The sequence below is a fragment of the Tamandua tetradactyla genome, chromosome 1 (assembly GCF_023851605.1).
Source record: "Tamandua tetradactyla isolate mTamTet1 chromosome 1, mTamTet1.pri, whole genome shotgun sequence".
Taxonomy (NCBI): domain Eukaryota; kingdom Metazoa; phylum Chordata; class Mammalia; order Pilosa; family Myrmecophagidae; genus Tamandua; species Tamandua tetradactyla.
The window spans coordinates 9,707,726-9,730,231 of record NC_135327.1 but is presented as its reverse complement, the minus strand read 5'-3'; the positions used below and the strand labels follow the sequence as shown (position 1 = coordinate 9,730,231).

Sequence of the window (22,506 nt, the reverse complement as noted above, 5' to 3'; positions counted from 1 at the left end):
TTAGAAAAATAAAACATCATGACCACATGAGTTTTATCCCGGATATAAAATGATGGTCCAACATTTGAAAATCAATGTAATTCAGTACATCAAAACCTAAAAGAATAAAAGCATATGATCACCTCAGTAACTGCAGAATCCCAAAGAATCTGCAAAAAACTTCTAGAATTAAAAAATGAGTTTAGCGTCTCCCTGATATGACTCCCAGGGATGAGCCTGACCCTGGCACAGTGGGATTGACAATGCCTTCCAGACCAAAAGGAGTAAAAGAAATGTTACAAAATAAGGTATCAGTGGCCAAGAGAGTTCAAATAGAGTCACGAGACTATTCTGGAGGCTACTCTTATGCAAGTTTCAGCTAGATATTGCTCATTGCCACAGTTTGCCAACCCCCAACTAACACCATTCCTGTTAACCCTAAAGAACACCTAGGACTCTATCTTCAAAAGTTTTTATAAAAGTTTCATGCACTAAGATTACTTTCCAGAAACCTACAACTTTCAGATGGTTCCTAGCCCAGATAAGTCCTGAAACCCAGAGGAGCCAGCATCTCCAAGAACATCAACTAGTTCTATCCCCCTATCCCATATTATTGACACCTCTTTACAATATGATAAAAGTAGAATGAGCATAACCCAAATATCCCTAAAGATTGGGAGAAGGATCAAAGGAAAAGGTAGTGTCAAAACAGAAGATAGGATTTAACAAGTGAGTATGACTGCTAAATCATTATATTGATATATTTTTTAGTCTCCAGTGTCTTGGAGCAGCTATAAGGAAAAACCTAAAATTGTGGAACAGTAACCCATACCAAACCTTGAAATCTGTTCTATAACTTTTCATTAAAATGTACTTTGAAATTTATTGCTTTTTTGTATATATGTTATATTTCACAATTAAAAATGTTTAAAAAATGAGTTTAGCAAGTTTATAGAAAGCAAAGTTAATATAAAAAACTCATTCATATTTCTATATATTAGAAATGAACAAGTAGGAGTGAATATTGAATATGCCATTTACAGTACCATAAAACATATGAAATAGATAGCAATAAATCTATCAAGATACATACAAAATTTGTACATGGAAAATTACAAAATATTAATGAGAGAAATTAAAATAAATTGGGCAATATGCCACATTCATGGATGAAGAAGGTTCACTGGTTGAGAGACCTCAATATTGCTAAGATATCACTTCTCCTGAAATTGATACAGAGATTCAACACAATTCCAATCAAAATGCAAACAGGCTAATTTTTAGAAATTGGAAAGCTTTTCTAAAGTGTACATGGAATGGCAAAGGATCTAGAATAGCCAAAGCAATTGTGAAAAAGAAGAATAAAATTGGAGAACTCACACTTCATGATTCCAAGCCACACTTTAAAGCTACACTAATCAAGACAGTGTGGTATTGGTGTAATAACAATATAGCGCAAATGGAATATAATAAAGAGTCAGAAATAGACCCACATATATACAGTTAATTGGTTTTTGATAAAGATTCCAAGGTAATTCAAGGAAAAGGATAGTCTTTTAAATACATGATACAGGATAATGAGATAGCCATATACAAAAAAATGACTGCCACCTATTCCTTCACCATATACAATAATCAACTTGAAATGGATCATACACCTAAATGTGCAACCTAAAACTAAGAAGCTTTTAGTACAATATATAAGAGAAAAATTTTGTGGCTTTGGGGAAAGCCACCATTTTCTAGAAAGCACAAAACATACAAAAAAATTAGTTAGTTGGATTTCATCATATTTGAAAATTTCTGCTCTTCAAAAGACTACCACAGACTGGGAGAAAGTAATTGCAAAACCCATGTTTGAAAAAGGATTTGTATTCAGAATATATATTTAAAAACTTTCAGGACTCAATAATAGGAAGACAAACAATCCAATTTAAAAAATGGGCAAACAATTTGAATGCTTTACAGAAGCTTTTATATGGAGGGCAAATAAGTACATGAAATATGCTCAACACCACTAATCATTAAGGAAATCCAAATTAAGACCTCAATGATGTCACTCATACATTTAACCACTAGTATGGCCAAAAATGAAACAAAGGAAGATAAAATACAAAGTCTTGATGAGGATTCAACATGACTGGAACACTTACATACTGCCGTTAGGAATGCAAAATGGTAATGCCACACTGGAAAATAGATTGACAGTTTTCAATGAAGTTTTACATACATTTACATGCAATCCAGATCAGGATAAATAAATCCCTATCCTGGAGAAATAGAAATATATATTTACATAAAGACCTACAAACAAACGTTACTAGCAGCTATATTTATGATACCTAAAACTGGAAACAACCCATTATGCATCCATGAATGGATAAGCAAACCAGTTAAAAAAAAAAAAAGGATCAAACTACTGATATGTGCAATTACATAGACAAATTTTAAAAGCATTATGCTTCATGGAAGAAACCATTCGCAAAAGCCACATCCTGTGGGAGTCCATTTATATGACATTCTGGAAACAGCAAAACTGTAGGGACAGAAATAAGATCACTGGTTGCCAGAGTCTGGGGATACAGAAAGAAACTGACTACATGGGGGAATGAGGAAAGATTTGGAGATGATGGAAATATTCGATATCTTGGTTTTGGTGGTAGCTATACAACTGTATATATTTGTTAAAATCCATTAAATTGACCTCCTGAAAGGGCAATTTTTAATATGTAAATAATACCTCAATAAATATGACTGCTTTAAAAACTAAAAAAAGTATGAGAAAGAAAAAGTAATCATTTACAAAGATGAAATTAAATGATGTGCTGCAATATTTTTGCCCAACTCTACTTCTAGTCGCCTGAGAGCCTAAAAAAATTTCTGGGAAATTAGAAACTAACACATCTGCCTGAAAGAAGATGGAAAACTTAAACAAGCCAATAACCACGAAATAAACTAAAACAAGTGACTCTTGCACCCCCCCCTCCCCCTGAAAGCACTGCAACACTCAGTTTTATGGGAGAATATTTTCAGCTCAAGAAACAGATAATTCCTACGTCAGTGAAGTGGTGCTAGGCCATAGAAAAGGAAAGAAAGTTAGCAATTCCTTTTTAAAGTTAGGCTAACACATAAAGCAAAACTTCATAAAGGAAGGGTTGAAAATGCAGGCCAAACTTATTTATGAATATTGATGCAAAATTCTAAATTAAATAACAGCCACTTAGAGGCCTGTTAAAATAATTCTACATTGTGATGAAATGAGATTTATTTTAGCTGTGTAAGATGGTTCACTAATAGGAAATGTGTACTCATTCATTGTCACATTAAGAGGTCAAAGAGAAAATCATCTGATCATTTTTCATCCCACTGCTTGATAGCTGTCCCTAGAATTCACACATTTACCCCACAGGACATTTGGGTCTCTGCTTAAATAATATCCCCTCCAAGTAACAGTCTCGGACTATTTCCTTTAACATTTCACCTCTTCTCTAGCCCAGCAGCATCATCTTTCATGAGGGTAGGACTTTTGTTTACTGGCTGCAGTAATGCTTGGCAAATACGTGGTGCTCAATAAATATTTGTTGGATGAATGTCAATAGATAACCAATGAGGCTTTTAATGAAATTCAGCATCTATCCTTGATCAAAGGCTTGGTAAACTGGAATTAATGGCTATGTTTTAACATGACAAAAGAGGGGCACTCAAATCCAAATTGCATTTCATGCTTAATGTTAAAATAATCCAAGCATTTCCATGAAAGTCAGAACAAAACCAGAATGTCCTCTTCCAGACATAATTGCCAAAGCAATTAAACAAGGTTGAAATAAAAGGTATGTCTGCTGTTAAAAAGGAGGTCAAAAATTATTATTATTTTTAAGATAGATTTGGCAAATCAGTTGAAAGGAACATTCGGAAAAAATAGGAGAATTTTAAGATGGCTGAGTACAGAAATTAATATAAAAAGCTCATAGCTTCACAATATACAATAAACAGAAAATGTAATGGAAAAAAATTCTTCATAAAAGTCATCAAAGAGAAAAATCTAGAAACGAGTTTAATAAGAATATGAAGTACATATGTAAATAAAGCAATGCAATTCTATTCAGAAATATAGAAGATTATACAGAGTCATAACTTGCTCTTGGATAAGAAATGCACTATTATAAAGGTATCAATTCTTCCTAAATTAATCCATAAATTCAATTCAAATACAATATGAATTCAATAGAGATTCTTTGCAACTTAAAATTCTCTACCACTTATCTGGAAAAATAAATATGTCAGAATATCCAGGAAGCTTTTGATAAAGAGAAAGGGGAATGGGTGTATCAGATATTAGAAATGTGTCATGAAACTACAGAAGTTAAAACCAAATGGTAATAGTGTAAGAACAGACCAACAGACAATGCAACAGAATAGCGTCCACAAATAGAACTGAACATATTTATTAATTCAGTGTAGTTAAAGGGCTGGGAGAGAGCCTAATTGCTAAATGCTTGGGCTCTGGGTTCGAGTCCCTGTGCTACCTCTTCTAATTGTAGAACCATGGCCAAGTCATTTTTATCTTTCTGGAAAGCATCCATCTCCTGTGCAGTGGATGAAAAATGGAATAATAGTAATGATCTCAGATGTTTGGATATATTAAGTGAAACAACATATAAAAATAACAGCATATGGTCTAATGTTTAATAAATGTTAAAAAATGTTAGGATATTTTAAATTAGTAAAGAAAAGATAAATTATGCAATTTTCAAGTGATGGGACCACTAGCTAGCTATTTGGATATTGTGGACAAGCCGCCCAAGTAAGAGAGTGATACATGTGTGACTATGCTCATCTCCACAGTTATTTATAATGGTGAAACATAAATCCACATGCTTAAGTAAAATATGCTATGTATATATTTAGTGCACTTAGTGCAATGCAGCATTCTGAAGTCAATAAAGATGAGCACAGGAGATATTTGTATATTGACATGGAAAGATACTCCTGACTGTTGAGTAAACAGACAAGTGGATTATAGGGTAACATGTATATAACATGAATCTGCAATGTGTAATTGTGTTCTTGAATCTAAACCTTTCTTCTTGAATCTAAACCTTTCTTCCCTAATCTTACCCAAGCCCAGTATTTAACTTTGAAAATCCCCTCTTGTTTGCTACCTTGTTCAGTTTGCCAGCCCCAACCCTGGGACCCACTCGTCTTGTATTTGCTGCCCGTAGGTTAGAAAGAAGACATTTCTTGCAATGTGGTCCTATGTATAATTCATGACTGATTCTGGCTGTATCTACTTTGTCAGCTTCTGATCCACTTATTATAGAGATAATAGTGTTATCTGCATTAGAGTAAGGGTGTCCAACAATAGGGAATGGGTAAGTAAATGAGGGTCCATCAACTTGATGAAATATTACATAGTCACTGCATAAGATAATGATAAAGACTAGAATCATGAATAACTTTTTTTGATGTAAATCTAAGTGGAAGATACATTATCACAATGTATATACAATGTATTAATAATTATGAAAAAAGCTCTTTTTGGATGTGGGTAAAGATGTGAACAGCTTAACTTGGGCTGTGGGATGGTGAGTGTTTCTTTCCTTTAGAGTCTTAGGGATGTTTTGCTATGGTAATTTGTACTATAGTGTTCTAGTTTGCTAGCTGCCGGAATGCAACACACCAGAGACAGATTGGCTTTTAATAAAAGGGGATTTATTTTGTTGGTTCTTCAGAGGAAAGGTAGCTAACTTTCCACTGAGGTTCTTTCTTACGTGGAAGGCACAAGATGGTATTTGCTGGTCTTCTCTCCAGGCCCCTGGGTTCCAACAACTTTCCCCGGGGTGACTTCTTTCTGCATCTCCAAAGGCCTGGGCTGAGCTGCGAGTGCTGAGATGAGGAATGCTGAGCTGCTTAGCTGTGCTACGTTGCGATCTCTCATTTAAGCACCAGCCAATTAAGTCAAACGTCACTCATTGCAGCAGACACGCCTTCTAGCCGACTGCAGACATAATTAGCAACAGATGAGGTTCACGTACCATTGGCTTATGTCCCCAGCAACAAGACTAGGTATGCTCACCTGGCCAAGCTGACGACTGAATCTAACTAACATATGTAGTAAAAAAAGAAAAAAAGGTCCCACAGTGTGCAGCAAACCACAAGGTACCACAGAAGTTTCAGAAGTCAGGCAAAGCATCAGCAAGCAAAGGCCCCAGTCTAGAAGCCCTACTAAACTTGGTCCTGATGGAGAATTGGATATCTTGTACTATAGTGTGTAGTCTTGTATTTTTTAATGGAGCTAAAATCCATATTGGCAAATATGGCAATAAAACAAAATTCATGTTGGCAAATTCACCAATCACTCGGTAGGACAGAAACCCCAAGCAAGGCAACCCCATGTCCGAGGACTTCAATGATACGACCTTCTTCGATCTTACCCCACCAAACTTCAGCTGCCAATTCCTCCATATACTCAGCTCCTCCATATGGAGATTCCTTTCTATTTCATGGAAATCCTTACTTTTTCTTCCCTGAAAGTACTTACAGAGTCTATCTTTTTATCCTTTCTTCTCTTTTTGAACTAACCAAATGCTCGTTCATTCTCCCAGGCTCAGCTTGAGTACTAACTCCTCTGTGAAGCCCTTGGAGAGTCCCCTGGTCAGGTACATTTCTTTGATGTCTCAGGATACCACGCGGAGCCTGGAATCTTGGAGAAGGACCAATTTTCCTGGTTTGGCATCCCGAGAATCCAGGGCATGGGCTGGAGCTTCTCAGAGGAGCCAGGCTTCCAGGACTTCACAGCTGGGAACAGAAAGCCCAGGCGACCTCCAGCAAAGCAGTGTCTATGGGTGATGGTGGTCGCCAAAGTCCAGATGCCGAGAATTGAGGAATGAATGGGAGGGGCAGGGAGTGGAGTCAGTGAACAGAGACGAATTTTCACAGAAATGTTAAGGATGAAATAAAAAGAAAGTAACAGTTGGATAAAAAATAATGACAACAACAAAACAAGACAAGCTGATATCTACTATATTTAAGAAGCTCATTTGTATTTTATGGCAAACATTAACTTCTGCCCCATGACCTCCAAGTGAAAGAAAATATGCAGGTGAGGAAATGTGATATTTATTGATTTCCTACAACATTTCAGGATTTGTCACATAAATTCCCCTAAGGCATCAAGGGAAAGACGTCAAGAATCTTCTTGATTCAAGAAGGCCGGTGAAGTTCAGGGTCTCTCTCTCAAGTGGAAAGGCACATGGTGAACCCTGTCAGGGTTTCTCTCTTGGCTAGAAGGGCACGTGATGAACACGGCGTCATCTGTTAGCTTCTTCTCCAGCTCCCCAAGAGGCGTTTTCCTTCTTCACCTTCAAAAGTCACTGGCTGGTGGACTCTCTGCCATGTGGCTCTGTGGCGTACACTGTTGTGGCTTTCTCATGGCTCTGTCATTCTCTGCTCTCTCTGAACCTCCTGGCCATCTCTCTTGTTGTTCTCCAGCTTTTTCCAAAGCGCCTCTTCTTTTAAAGGGTTACAGTAAAACCAAGCAAGACCCACCTGGAATGGGTGGAGACACGTCTTCACCTAGTCCAGTTTACCACCCACTTTTGAGTGAGTAACATCTCCATGGAGATAATCCAATCAAGCTCCCACCACACAGTGCTAAATAGGGTTTAAGAGAAACAGTTGCTCCCACAAGATTGGATTAGGACAGGACTTTTCTAGAGTACATAAGTCCTTTCAAACCAGCACACATGGCTACTAGAAAATTTTAAATGACACATGTGGCAGACGTTTGGGCAATAGGAGCCCACGGGCCAGCAAACGTATGAATGAATTTGACTCCCCTTGGGGCTCGCAAGACGGTGCATGATGGCTACAGTGAGGCTGGTTTTCACTGTGACCACACGTGCGTGTGTCTTTTCGTGTGTCACGTTACAACCTGCTACAGGTGCATCTTTGTGGCCAACGCAGAGGTCAAGCCCGGCGGGCAGGCTCAAATGAGCGCCCCAGCCCAGCTGCACCTGCACATAACTGCCCTGACCACAAAGCAGACTGAGCAAGGGGGGAGGAGGGCCAACGCCCAGGTGCTCGTGTGCATGGGGCAGCAGGGGCCTGGGGGCAGGTGTTTTGAAGAAAAAGTCCTTAGGCTGTCCCCTATTTAACAACGTTGGTCTCAGTGGCCCTGAAACCCCATTTACTCAGCCCCCACCCCCTCTCCGCTCCACGAGGCTTGTGTGCTAACATTGGAACTTAAGGTAGGAGGAGACACCCTCGAGGGTCCCCTCTCTTTTCTTTCCCCTCTCCTCGGTGTTTCTTTCCTTGGGGCCTGCCCCCTCCAGTTCCCCTCCTGCAGTGGAGGCTCCCCAGTGAGGTGACTGCAAGCAGGCCTGGGTCCACACCCCCCGCAATGGGCCTGGGCCCCTGGAGGCCTCGCAATGCGTGGGGGGAGGGGTGTTACAGGGGTCAGATTGGGGATCGCTGAGAGGAAGGGGAGCTGGGAGGGCGCCCCTGGGGTCGGCTGAAGTCACCCACAGGTCATTGGTTCTGGGGAGGAATATACTGCTGCTTTTTAATGAGCGTGGAAGTTCCAAACCTGCCTCTGGCCATAACTTACCCAAAGTCCAGTCAAAACTAACTCAGCCTGACCTCGGCAGACCCAGAACCCCCTTTGACTTCTAATTCTTCCTGGAATAAGGAAGACCCCTGTGTAAATGCCCAGAAAGTGAAAGATCAAGCTACAGTCCATTTTCCTGGAAAACAAGATACAAAACCCTGTTGTTCTCTTTCAGATACAACTACATGTGGTATTTCTAGCAAGCCTCTCAGCCTCCAGCCCTTTCTCAGAGAGGCTGACATCACTGAACCAAAAGCAGTTTTCCAGCCCCTCCGTCCTTCAGAACCAAGGGGACCTATATGCGGTGTGCAGGAGGTGCCCTGTGAGAGAGGCAGCTGTACCGTGTCAAACCCTGGGCTTCTGCCCGGTGTGTCTGTGCAGAGGTGAAAAAAGGTATTTGGGCACTGTCCAGGTTTGCCTGTGCTGGGTTCGAGTTGATGGTGTGTTTTCAGGAAAGCTACAGATCCCATGCACTGGGGATCAGGTGGGATGCAGAGCTTGGGAGTGTGCTGATTCTCTCTTCACTTGCCTTCATGGGTTTCAGGCAGGAGTGAGGTGAACAAATGGGCGTTTAAGAAACCCCACGCTGGCTGCTCCCTGGAGAATGCACCAAGACGGGTGTGGGGCAAGCAGGAAGAAAAGTTGGGAAGTATGGTGATGGGGCAAGAGGTGCTGGCAGCTAAGCCTAGAGTAGTAGGAGTGAGAGGACACAAGTGGGCACGCTCGAGAACATTTTGGAAAGTAGCACTTTGAACACTTGCTAGTAGATTTTTTTTGTGTGTGTGTGTTTGGGGTAGCAGGGTGTGAAAAGCACATCAGAGATGTGTCAGTTTCCATGCCAAATGCTTTCACACTAGCTTCTTCTCTGCATAGCAGCAAATTTGCCAAAGTTGTTGTCATTCTCCCCACTTACAGGTGAGGAATTGACCCGAAGCAGTGAACTGCCCATCACCCAGGGCCTTGTGGTAAAGTTAGGCTGGTTCCCCCATTTCCATGGCCTGTAGTCCACTGTCCCCTCCAGTGTATCCTCAGAGTGGCCCTCACTCTCTAGCTCTAGGAACTCGCTCTGTGCCCAGGACCCCTCAGTTTCCTTTTAAAAGCAAACCTTACATTTCCTTTTAAAAATTACTTGCTTATATGTATAAGATGCACTAATGGTGACAAAGAAAGGGATTGCAGTTACCCCGACTTTTCACAAAAGCTAGTTTGAAAGCTTGGCCCCTTAGCTCAAGAAGGTGGATGGCTGGCGGGATGTGCCACTAAAGGGCATGGTCCAGAAAAACATCAGTGGCTGTGTTCTTTGATACCAGATTCATTATTCTGAAAACTTACCTAAAGAAACAGCTTTAAAAAGACGAAAAACCATATGCATGGTGCTCATTGAATCTCCAATTAGAATAGTGAAATATTAGAGGTGCGGGAATGTCACATGCCTTAGAACCACTGATAGGATGTTACACAGCCATTAAACCCTAATGTAACTGATATAACGTTATAAGGAAAGAAGCATTTAAAAATCTAAAGAGGAAATAGCTACAATTATTATATAAGATTCCATATGCATATAGACAGGAACTAGAAGGAAACAGAAGAAGATGTGAGAGTCTGGGTAACTGCAATCCCTTTCTTTGCAATCCCTTAGTGCATCTTATACATATAAGCAAGTAATTTTTAAAAGCAAACGTAAGGTTTGGGCTAAATTTCAATGTAACTGCCCTGCTGTGGGTCCCTGCTGAACTAACACGTTATGGAGATGCAGGCAGGACCAACCTGGAAGTATGTGTCCGCCCCTGAGGACATTTCCTCAGCTGCTGTATGCGTGACTTTGGACACTCAGGCTCTTCCAACCTCAACAGTGAGAACCTGGCTCTTCTCAGCTGGAATCCAGTGTCGCAGGTGCACTTTTCTCTGTATAACAAATCCTCCCAATTTAATGATAGAAGCTTAAAACCAGGATTGCAGCTTTCAAGGTTACATCAAGGGCATTGTCACCCCAGGGCTCAGGATATAGAGTTGTCAACAATGGATTCCTGAGCCCTGGGCAGAAAACACCATGGTTGGGGATTGTTGGCTCTTACCTCCTCTTCCCTTTGGAGCTGAGCAGCGCTGGTCTGAGGGGACTTGTAGGGTGGATGGGGGGAAATTCTGTGTCTTGAAAGCCTCAAAGAGCAAGCAAGTCTCAGGGCCTCATTTGGGGATGATTTTCTCATTTACACACGTGAGTGAAGTTCTGGTGTGATTAACTCATGTCACTGGGAGTCCGTGTCCATGGGGACGGAGGTGGCAGCCATCACATCACTCCAAGCACAGCTCAATTACAGCAAATTGCAGTGCTCCTGGGCACTGTGAAATAGGCTTGGCTACAGCAGCCTGTGACCATTTTTTTTTTCCAGGTGAGGACACAAATATAAAAGAGTTGTTAGCAACAGCTTTCTTCCTAAGACAAGAATCCAGGAGGGAATCTAGCACAGCATCAAGATATTCACGGGGAGGCGGTTCTGTTCGGAATCCCAGGTTAGAGAGAAGTGCGGGTCTCTTGTGCATATGGAAGAAGATGGATGTGGGCCGATAGGCCAGGACCCCAAGAGAACATGCTTTTGTGTCCCTCTGGGTGTTGGGGGCATATCTGTGACTAGGACACACTCCTTGCCTTGACAGTCAAGTGTAACATACCTACAGATGATTATAACACAGTGTGGTAACTACAATGACAAGCATACTCAAGATTATTGTGCAGGGAAGTGGTGTAAATCAGTTGGAGGAAGCAGGAGGAAATTTCCTTGCAAAGATGATGTTTTCTGTGGCTGAGGTGAGCAGGCATTATCCCAGCAAACACGAAGGAAAGGGAGGGGGCTTCGAAGGCAAAGCATCAACATTTGCAAAGGTGCAGAGGTGACATGCTTACTCTGGGAGAAGCTGCCAATAAGCATTTGGTAACAGCTGGAGCCTTGTTTAGGAAGGCAGCTAAAGAGGTTGTGGGGCCAGTTGCCTGCGAGAGCTCAGGTTGATCTGGTGAAAGGCTGTCCATGCTTGCTGGATGGTGTGTGGTCGATTCTTCTGGCTGATGTGGAGACTGGATCTTGAGGGACAGATGACCCAGGGCAGGAAGATCTAGGGTGGATGCAGGAGGAGCCCCAAACCAGCTAAGACCCCAACTAGGGGTGAGGAGGAGTCCAGAGGGATTTCCACGGCAGCTCTCAAACTTGGCTGCACAATGCATTCCTCTGTGGCTCCATCTATATGTATTTTCTGGCCTCACCCCTGAAGCATTTTTCAGTGGCTTTTGGGAGGACGCGGGCCTCCCTCTCCTTGATACATCAGTGAGTGTGAAAGCTCAAGCAGATTTGAAAGTTAAAAGTCTCCCCTCCTCCTGTTTTTCCTCCTCATCTTACCTTTTTTTTTTTTTTAAATAACTATCCATTAAATACTTAATATATGGCAAGAATTTTGCTCAGGTTAAAAAGTACAATGGAAATTGAAAGCTAATGAAAGAAGTTTTTATCTTAAAGGTCATCAAAGTTAACCTCATAAAGCCCTAAGCATAAATCTTCGGATGCTCCCCTCCCTGGGGTTCCACAGTCTTCAGTTTGAGAAACACTGCCTTAAGTATCATAAATTATCACTTAGAGGCTGGACTTGCTCCATTGGGATTGAAACCATACATTGAACTTGGCCACTGGCCCTTCCTGTCAGCCTTTTGATTTTAATACCAATCATCCAGGTGTTCTAGGATATGCTTGTTTCTTCCTTTCTCTGTCACTCTCTTGTCAGCATACTGACAGGTACATAGTAGTGATAACAGGAGTCTCTCAAAGTCCTAGCAGGAGACACTATTAAACAGGAGAGTTTAATAGTCACTGTTTACCTGTCACAGGCTGGGAGAGGGAAACATGGTACAGTGCGTGTGTGTGTGTGTGTGTGCGTGTGTGTGTGTGTGTGTGTGTGTGTGTGTGTGGGTGGGTGGGTGGGTGGAGGGATGTGGAGGAGGGAGCAGTGCCCAGGATCCAGAAAACTGCTTTGCAAGGAGCTGTGGTCTTCCCAGGGGACAGGGTGGGGAGGGGTGAGGAGCTGGTGCAGTAAAGACCCTTCCCTCACTTTCCTTTCTTCCTCCCTCCTGGTTCTGGTCTGACACTCCTAAGGCTGAAAAGAAGGCAGTAATATCTGAGATTCAGTCTCCTGAATCTCTGGAGAAAAGACTCAGAAGAATGGAAAGAAGGTTGGCGGGAAGAGAGGAAGGTACCAGTCAACGACCATTCATGGAAGAACCACCATGTGCTAGGTCTTGGTGGGGGAACAGTGAACAAAGAATATTCTCATAAGTCTGGGAGTTGAGTCTAGTTGTAGATGGATGCAGAAACCTAGGACTGGGCAAATGCTACTATAAAATAGGAAAACAGGGTCCCCTAATTTAGCTCGTTCAACAATGAAGAACCCTTAAAGGACTTGTTGAGAAGAATGCTGAAGGATGTGCATACTTTAAATGGAAGAAAAGAAGTGTGGGAACAGGGCTTCACAGATGGCAGAAAAGAGCAAGGGGAGTGCAGTGTGTAAAGCCTGTAGATTTAGGGTATGGGTATGAAACAAGATGCGGAGGAGGCCAGCAGGGGCTGGGTCATTCATGGAGAGACCTGTTGGTCAAGCTACAGGGAAGTTCATCCCTTATTCTGAGAGCCACTGGGAACTATAGCTGGGTTTTAAACAGCGTAGTGACCAGTCAGACTTGTATTTCAGCACAATTACTGTGGTTATCTCAAGGATGAAGGACTGTTGCTCTGACCCTGACCTATAAGAAGGGACATCTAGGTCAGATGTAACTGGGCAGGGGAGGAATCCCTCTGCAGGGCAGGAAAGTCCAGGGTTGTGCAGACAATGGGGTAGGGAGAAGCTCCAGGGAATGTTCCAGCATGACAAAAGATCACTTGGGGCAGTGCTTGTGAAACTAGAGAAATCCAGTGATTTGGTTTGGGGTGGGACTTGAGATAAAGTCTTTCTGATGCATTCCGGAGGATGGTCCACAGATCACACTTCTAATGGGAATGCCTCCAAGCCCCACTGCTCCAACTTTCTCTTCTACAGATGAGCAAACCGAGGCCTTGGAAGACTGGCTACCCTGGGACGTAGAGTAAGCAGGTGGTAGAGCTGGTAGGAACCTGGCTTTGAGTCCTCCAATTCACAATTCTTGTGGTGTCCCCAGGACCCTCTGGGAGATTACTGAGGGCCAGGAGGCACTCGACTTGATAGTTTAAGGCAAAGGAGAGAGGGAGTGAACAAGGAGTTGATGAGGCATGAGTGCTTCCAGCATTCACGTCCTTGGAGACTACAAATGGATCTGCCAACATGTGTGAGCAGTTCTTCACACATCAGCCAGCTCTTAGGGTATCATGAAAACTGACATAAATTTCTGGTGTGCTGCCAAAGGCCTGCTTCCCAGACATAGTGATTGGCATAAAACCTCAACACAAGACTCAAACATGCACTCATACTGGTGCAATCCGTTTGGAGAGCAATTTGGCAAAATGTATCAAGAGTTACAAAACTGTTAGTTCTTTTCAACCCTGTAATTTCACACAAGGGAATGTCGATGTCTAATATAAAAATACATCAAAGAAGAGAAAGAGAACTAAATATGACATTGTATGGCTACCGGGTAGCTGTGATTGTTAATATAGCTCAAATCCTTATGATGTTCCAGAACTGTATGTTTGAATCAGTCCCCTAATACTTTTTTTTAATTTGAAAAAGTAAGACAACTCAATATCAGATTAATTTGTCCAAAGGTCACCCATGTAGGCAATGTTAGAATCAGGATTTGAGTCCAGAACTATCTGATTTAAAGGCCATGTTTCCACCATGATAAAACATCATACACATGAACCCCATCATTGTCCTATTATAAATATAGAAAATGCAGAGGAAAATGTAAAAGAATGAATATGTTAGGATCTACATGTTCACTGGACAATTATGCAGGCATTAAAAAAGACAAGCTTTCTGTGGTGCAATAAACTAATGACTGCTAAAATTCTTAATGAAATTATGATAGCCAATTTTATCTAATTATGGTTATATAAAAATGCAAGCATATTAACAATAATAAAATGAGGCAACACTATTTTTGTGCTGGAAAATATTATAGTGACTTTTTCTCTTCTGGTATCAACTTTCTATAATACTTTTATAAAAGTTGGATTGAGAAGGCTGAGATTACAGAAAAGGATATATACATGAACATATACGGTATATTGGCGGAAAGGGCACAGAGCTTGTTATCTATACAAGATCCTTAAAGGAAGTTTTGTTATGGTCTTGTGGCATCTAAAGTGTTCCTGTCTTCCTGCAACTCTACTCAGTCATGGAGAATCTCTAGATGACTTATTCTACTGAAGATCTCCCCACCTCTTCCCACCTCTAGCAACTTTCACAGGAAGGTATCTAGAACGTTGCTCCCTTCTTCTATGTAGGAACATGGGTAAACATTGATAATAAGAATTGCCTTACAGAATTGTGGATGATATACTTGAATGATGGTGAGGAAGGATGAAGAAGGCAGTTAAGCATCACAGTTGACAACATGGCTGATACTGGAAATGGAAGGCTAGCATTCTAGACCAGGGTTTGTGAGACCAGTCTCTAGGGGATCCAGGGAGAGAAGTGTCTTGTTAGGCCTAGGACAGACAGCTGTTAGGAGGTTGTGGCCACGGCCATTCTTAGCTCCCACCTTCCCTCAACCTTCCTGGACAGAATCTCCATAGGCTTCCTGAAAGGCAAGCCCTGTCTTGAGCTAAGAGTTCAGCAACAGCTTCAAGTAGAATAGTCTTGCTATCCCAGAGAAAATTATGGCTACCCATGCACCTAATGCAGCCCTTCCTGGTGCTTTAGGGCACCACTTACTACTGGGAGAAGTCTCTGTAGTGTTCCTCCTGATCTGAACGCATTCTCTGTACCTCTGTACACTCAATAGGGCCTTGCTATAAATAGAAGGATCCTCAGGCATCCTGGGCTTGCTGCTTGTTTTTGTTTCTGGCAACTCCTGTCCTTTGACTTACCATGAGTTTGTCCCTGAAATGGGAGCAACTCTGATACTGACATGTCTGGATCTTGCTTAGTGCACCAGCAACTATGTACTTTGCTGCTTAGTGGGAGCTAGAGGCTCCTGGAAGTTTCTCTAGAACCTCAGACTGGTTGCTTTGCAACAATGTCTTCTTGTTGCAGGCATTGTAACAGAGCCCACTAAGACTATGACTACTGTGAAAAGGACCTGGAACCCAAACATGCTCACAGTGCAGAAAAAATCCCCAGATACTGTAAAGACAGACTTGGTAGGACAAGAGATGGATGAGTGCAGAGCTGTGCCCATACTGCATTAGTGTCCTAAGAGAAGACCAGGGGTGGCAGACAGGCTTTATCTTGAGTGGTAACTCCATCTGATTGGAAATGACCACCTAGAATGCTGGGTGCTGTGACAAGAGGGGATCTGAGACTGTGTCCGAGTTCCACCTAGAGTGCTGGGTGCTGTGACAAGAGGGGATGTGAGATTATGCCAGAGTTCAGTGTTCAACATGTTCTGACTGAGCACTGATGTCTACCATGGGGTGATGTTAGGGAGGAGTAGAGGGACCTGTGTCCCATAGTCACTTCCCTTTGTTAAGAAAGAAACACACACCTTTTAAAACAAGGAAGAAATTATGACCACCTCTTCTAAGAGCAGGTTTATAGATTTCCATCCAAATTTATGTGTATTGTTCTAGTCCAAATTCGTGTGTATTGTATGTATTGTTCAAAAGATCCAGTTCTTTTAAACAAAGAACTATTTTGAGCACAGGTCTACAATCAATGGAAGGCAGGTGAATGCCTCTGCTTGCTACTAACAAATCGACTGAGAGGATAAAAAAGCAGTTCAAACTTCACTGACTAGGTGGTCCACACCACTCTTATCCTCCAAAATTGTCTTAAGTTCTTGGAAGATCAATAAACAGGTCCCAAAATAGTGATTAGAAAATAGAATGTGGCTTACTTGCTCCTTCAGTGGGATGGGTAAGTGGGTTACATAGAAACAGGAAAGCGTTTGACATAGTGAAGAGTCTATTTTGTAATGTCACCTGTAACCATGCAAAGAAGTTGCGAATGGACAAGGACTACAAAAGCAACCCATAAGAAAACTGTTCATGTGTGAGGAAGTGCAGATAAGGGTTATTTTTCCTACATTCAGATGTTATATAATATTGTGATAATCACTAACATCAACAAAGAAGAAATTTATCAGGAAGTAGTTATGTAAATATTAGAGCTTTTGCTTTAACCTTAAATGAATGAATCGTATTCCCAATTTGAATGAACAATTATTTGGGTGCCTACTTTGTGCCAACTTTTGCCCTAGGCACTTGGGACTTAGCTGTGACCAAGTTCCCTGGCCTTGAGAAGTTTATATATTAGCAGTTGAATTCTGAGAGGTAAATGTGAACTTGGTCAATGGAACGTCCTCTTGTCTATGGCAGATTACTATAGATTTGGGACACAGCTGATTTGTGGACAGTCATATTGGGTAATATCTCTGAATTAACTGCTGCCCAAACAAAAATGAATAGATAAATACAAAAGAGGTTTACACATGAACCAATGAAAAAAATGTCATGAAACTAGATAAATATCCAAAAATATTTATCTTAGTGTGCCTAAAATGAAAGAGACCTAGAAAGTAGTGATTATTTTCATGACATGTTTTGAAGGGGTTTGAAGACCTGGTGTCTGTTATTTTTGGAATCCATAATGAGATAGGCAAGGCCCTGTACTTGGATGTCAGTTTTTAGGAATTACTTTTCTCCTGGTGACGCTCAGAAAATGTAGCCAAAGGGGCCCGCTGGCTCTGGGTGAGGGATGAAGAGATACTTGCCATCTCCTCAGGCCAATGAAGAGATAAATACTGAATTCACAATTTGAATTCCGGCCTCCAGAAACTGTAGGATGGAAGTTCCAAATGCCCTGATAATACATGAAAGCCTGGTAGCACCCTTTATTTGGGTCTCAAACACAGAACTATTTTGTCTAAAACAGGAACAAAAGGGCCGGCCAGTTAAAAGCAGTGAATTCATGCCGCATTGTCCTGCCCAGGTGGAACTGCAACAGAAGTATCCAGGTAAAACACTGGAGATGAAAAGGGAACAATCTGTGATATTTAAAGAGACGCTTTGCAGCTTAAACACTGCCTCTGGGCATAGCTCACTGAAGGGACCACGCCAGCCAGAGGGAGGGTTCCCTCTCGAGCTGTGCAGCTGTGTGGCTGAGGGATCCTCTACAAAGTTCCCTGGGAACGCAGTGTGTCAAAGCTCGGCGTTCCCACCATCCAAGGAACGTGGAGAGCCTATGGCGTGCCAAACGCAGAACTTATTTTCTGCTGCTTTCCCTCTCTCCTAGGTCAACTATAAATGCATAGGATTAAATTTAACCCGGGAGGTTTTTTTTAATCCAAACTTTTTACCAAAAGCTGGGTAGAAGATTATGGCAGAAATTCCTGTGAGAGCCTGCTGAGACGATGGGGCATATCTAAGGTGACATTTGAACAGCACGTATGGGAGATGACCTGGAGTTCCTCCAGTCCAGGAGAAAAGAGACACGGTCTGTTTCTGTCTCTCCCATAGTTAACCCTCTGGCGTGACCGTATTTCTGAAGATGCAGTGTGGAGAGATGGGTACAGCCCAAGGGTGAACGCTTCATATACAGGCACCAGCAAACACCGATGTCCACAAATGCCGATTACAACTCCCTAAACTCGTGAACATAATGCTCACACGGGCAGATGCCGAGAGGAGCCCTTATTCCCATGTGTCCGCTGCAGGAAGCTTTTCCGTGGGGTAACCCCACCTTTTTCCCACAGCTGCCCTGAAGGATGAACATCTAGGATGAATCTCTATTACCAGAAGCACATGATTTGCTGTGCTTTGGCATCTGTTGATTTTCCACTGTCACACTGCCTTGCTCCATCATAAATACCTGCATTGTAATAGGAAAAGAAAACACCCCGAGGCAAATATATCAGCGCTCCTGATGTGCCACAGATAGTGGACAGGCAGCTCTGATGCGCCCACTTTACACAGATTCAGCCTGCATCGGAACACGACTTCCTTTCCTTCCCAAGCTCAAGAAATCATCCTCTTCAAGTCTGAGCCATTTCTGTTGACACACTTGTCAGTCCCCCATCAGTCCAGCAGACCTGCATGTGGCAGCAGCCCAGGGATGCCTGCTTTTTTTTTTTTCTCAAGTCTCTGGAAGGGAAACATCCTGTGGGGGTTGAGTGATGAGCCTGAAGCCCTGACTTTTAAGATTTAGGGAAGGCTTTTGGGCAAATCTATTAAGTTCTGTGTTTGTATATTTTCTTTTCTCCCCCCTATCTCACCAAATGACAGAATGAATCCCCACTATCCGGGAGAGGGGAAAAGATCTGAGAGGTAATGTCTGCTGTTGGCTCTGACAGGAGAGTTGCAAAATGCCCTTAGTACAACACAAAGGGATACTGACAGAATAATGCCTCCCTGTGTGTCTTCAATTACTCCACAAACTGTTTAGCAACCTCTAGAGAATAAAAGGCCAATGCTTCTTGAATTTAAGCCTAAAAAAAATGCCTCTCTGTGTGATCGGGTTGTCTGCAGCCTAACATCAGAGGTGGGCTCTGGGAGCACGAGAAGGAAGGTGGGGTACAGACAGCATCCAGCTGTGCCAGGGGCTGCTTAGCTCAGATAATACATCTGGGGGCCCGACTGCGTTTATTTAGGGTAGTGCTGCTTCTCTGCCCCAGCTGTACAGTAGAATTCCCAGAGGAAGTTAGAAAAATAAAAAGGCAGGTAAAGCCCATCTCCAGAGACTCTAACTTATTTGGACTGCAATGGAGCCCAGACACCCACCTACCCTCCCCACACCCCAAGTCATCCATCTGTCTATATGGTGTTTAAGGCTTTCCAGGTGATTACAATCTTCAGTCTGGCTTGAGAACCACGAATTAGTTAGGCAAAAAATATCATTATCCCTTGTTAAGATAAAGCAAATCCACACGTTCATGCAAGGAACATTTATTGAGCACATACTATGTTCAAGCAGCTATTTTCAGGCCTTGATACACAGAAAAGTAAAAGCAAATATGGCCCATATTTGCCATAAAATAGACGCCCCTAAAGAATACAATAAATACAGACAGAAAGTGGTATGAAAGGGTGAGCAATCTACTAGGAAAACAACCAGATGGGAACTGGTTTTGGATGAGGTGGGCAGTAGAGGGGGGATCCACTTGGAAAGGAAAGATGAGAAGGAAGTAGCCGTAAGGAGGATAAAATGAAGTGGTGCAGGCAGAAGGAATGATGTTCACAAAGTCACATGGTGTTGGAAAGAACTGGGTGGGTTTCAGAAAATGCCAGAAGTTAGGGAGGGGGGAGGGCAGTATGTGAGCAAGACACGAAGTTAGAGGTAGACAAGGGACAGGTCCTTTGGTGTTCTGAAGCTAAGATGGAGCCGTAGCAGGGAAGTAACATCAGAGTAACCTTTGAAGCTGCTGGTTCTGGCTGCTGTGTGGAGAAACAGACTGGAGCGTGGGCCTGGGAGTCAACTCAGAGGTGCTGAAGTAGTGCAGGCCTGAGGTGGGTGCCCAGGCTGGGGCATGGTGGAGGTGGGGCTATATTTAGTAGGAGACAAGGAGCTTTCTGGTGGATTGTATGCGTGGTGGTTGGGGGGACATGAGTAACTCCCACATTTGTGACATGAGCAATTAAAAAGAAACGAGAGATTTTATTCTGGCTCGAGTCATAGCCAATAGCAACCTGCATTGTGTAAATGATGTATTCTAATTAACGTTGATCTAGTTTGAAGTATGCAAATTCTTGCCTTGGACCATATTAGTCCCTCTCCAGCTGATCCCTTCCCGCCTGTTCCTCCTGCCCGCCTGGACAGCATCCTTTCCTCCCTACTGCTTCTCCCTGCTCCAGAGTCACAGACATGTCCAGGACAGTGAGTCCAGTGGGCAAAGTGGCCAAGCTAAAGGACCAGGAAGAGGTGTGCTCGTGTATCATTTCGGGCCTCTCCCTTTGACAGGTGGCTCGGCTTATCCAGGGAGCCTGTCCCCTCTCCCCATCAGTGTCTGTATGTGCTCCAGTCCCATTGGGAACTCCTCTCTGGCTCAGCACGTGCTTCTCCCGCAGAGCTCTGATGGAATGTTGATTCCTGGGGCCCACATTCTTTGTTCAGATCGAATCCAGCCATCTGTATGCTGGAAAAATATTGACCACCCTCCAACCTATTATCCCTCTTAAAAGCGCTCCCACACAGGACTGTCGCCCTGTTTTTATTTAGGCGAAGTCTGTTTTACTTAACAGTGAGCGCCAGGCGCCTAGAATAGCTTGCAAGATAAATGTCAATCAGTGCCACCATAATCAAGATACCCATTCTTGCCTCATTAGGGTCTTCTCATTCCCTTTAAGCCTCTCAGATTTATACACTGTAATTAGAAACTTGGTGATTTTTGACTGCTAAACAGAAAGGCTTACTGGGAAGCTTCACATGTCTGAATTTTAAATATTTTCACACTTCGTTAACCCAGTTGCTAGTATAACATCTTCTGGTCCAATTCGCTCACACTGCGTGACTTTTATTTTTGGACAGAGATGAGAACAATTAATTGAATTGAAACACATATTGACAAGTGTTTTTCATGAACTCCAAACTGCTTGTCTCTAAATGATTTTATTGAAGAGTTTTTCGACGACTGTTTGGCTGGGCTGTTCTGCCTGGTGACTCACTCAGACTCTAACTGCCTGCGAGCGCTTGGGATGGTCCGTGTTTTTGGTGAGTGGCGGTTGTTCATGGGAGCCAAGTCAGTATGGGAGAGAACACATCCTCCCTCCTCTTGTTCAGGCCCGGACTGGGGGACCCTCATAACTCATTCAATGGCGAGCAGGATTTTGAAAGTGGCTCATGCTAATGTCATGACTTCCCTATCCCTGGTGAAAATACTGTGTGATGGACCCCACATGGGCAGGGGTGCCTCAGCTCATTTAAAGGTGACATTATTCATCCAGTGATCAGAATGTCTGCATCAAGCAGAGCTCTTCAGGCCAGCCCCTCAGTATCCCCACTGCTCCCTTGCACAAATAGTTTTTGTCCTTTCTCAAAAGGGACTGAAGAACATTCCAGACAAAGAGCAAGCATGTACCCAGGCCTCAGCAAAATGGTAAAGACTTGGGACGCTAGAAACAGGAGGAGGAGGAGGCCTTTGTGACTGCAAGGCATCTGTGCAAAGGGTGGCATGGGATGGGTCTGGATTGGGGAGCAGCGTCCTCATTGTGGAAATGTTCATAGACAATGGTGAACCACCGGGTCCTGTTCCAAATGCAACAGGACAATACTATGGTGGAAAGCAAGAGAGTGACATGAGATGGGATGTGTTCTAGAGAGATAAGCAGGGCCACTGTGCAGAGGATGGACTGCATGGGCCAGGGTGAAAGATGACCAGGTAAGAGGGTTGGACCAGAGTTACCCAGGAGAACTGAATAGTTGAGAGGTCAGGTATTAGGAGGGCTGGGAGGCAGACAGAGGGGATAGATTCCATGAATACTGCTGCCTGGGGAAAAATAACCTGAGGTCACAGCTGAGTGAGAGAATGTGTGGGCCCAACCTCCTAGAAAAGAAGTGGCACTAGCAGAGCTCTGCATCCCTGGGCCTGTGAAGTACTATACTTGTGCTAAGAAGCTGGAATATCCCAGAGCTGAGACTGAGGAGATGGGGTGGGTGGGCACAGATTTTGCTCCCACTTTATGACTGACTCTTACAGCTCTGCAGGTTTGTTATTGTTGATCCTACTTTGAATATGAGGAAGTTGCATTTTTGAGTGTTTTCATAAGTTATCCAGGGTCCCAGGGCAAGAAGGTGGAAAAACTGGGCTT

The 22,506-nt window shown here is 42.9% G+C and overlaps 1 protein-coding gene and 1 long non-coding RNA gene across 18 annotated transcripts in view; one reads left to right on the top strand and one right to left on the bottom strand.

Annotated features, from left to right (window-relative positions):
- PTPRT (protein tyrosine phosphatase receptor type T) overlaps positions 1-22,506 on the bottom strand; it is a 1,205,819-nt gene that overhangs the window by 347,310 nt on the left and 836,003 nt on the right. The window lies entirely within an intron of this gene.
- The window catches only part of LOC143690556 (uncharacterized), a 122,087-nt gene that overhangs the window by 19,978 nt on the left and 79,603 nt on the right, over positions 1-22,506 (top strand). For 3 of the 8 annotated variants that reach the window (XR_013179157.1, XR_013179150.1, XR_013179153.1), the window contains 4 exons: positions 8,763-8,980; positions 10,981-11,101; positions 15,800-15,906; positions 17,639-19,185. This is a non-coding gene — a long non-coding RNA (uncharacterized LOC143690556). Of the gene's footprint in view, positions 1-8,762; positions 8,981-9,131; positions 9,152-10,980; positions 11,102-15,799; positions 15,907-17,638; positions 19,186-22,506 lie in introns of those variants that run through there. The other 5 variants (XR_013179152.1, XR_013179151.1, XR_013179154.1 and 2 more) reach the window with 5 other exon arrangements.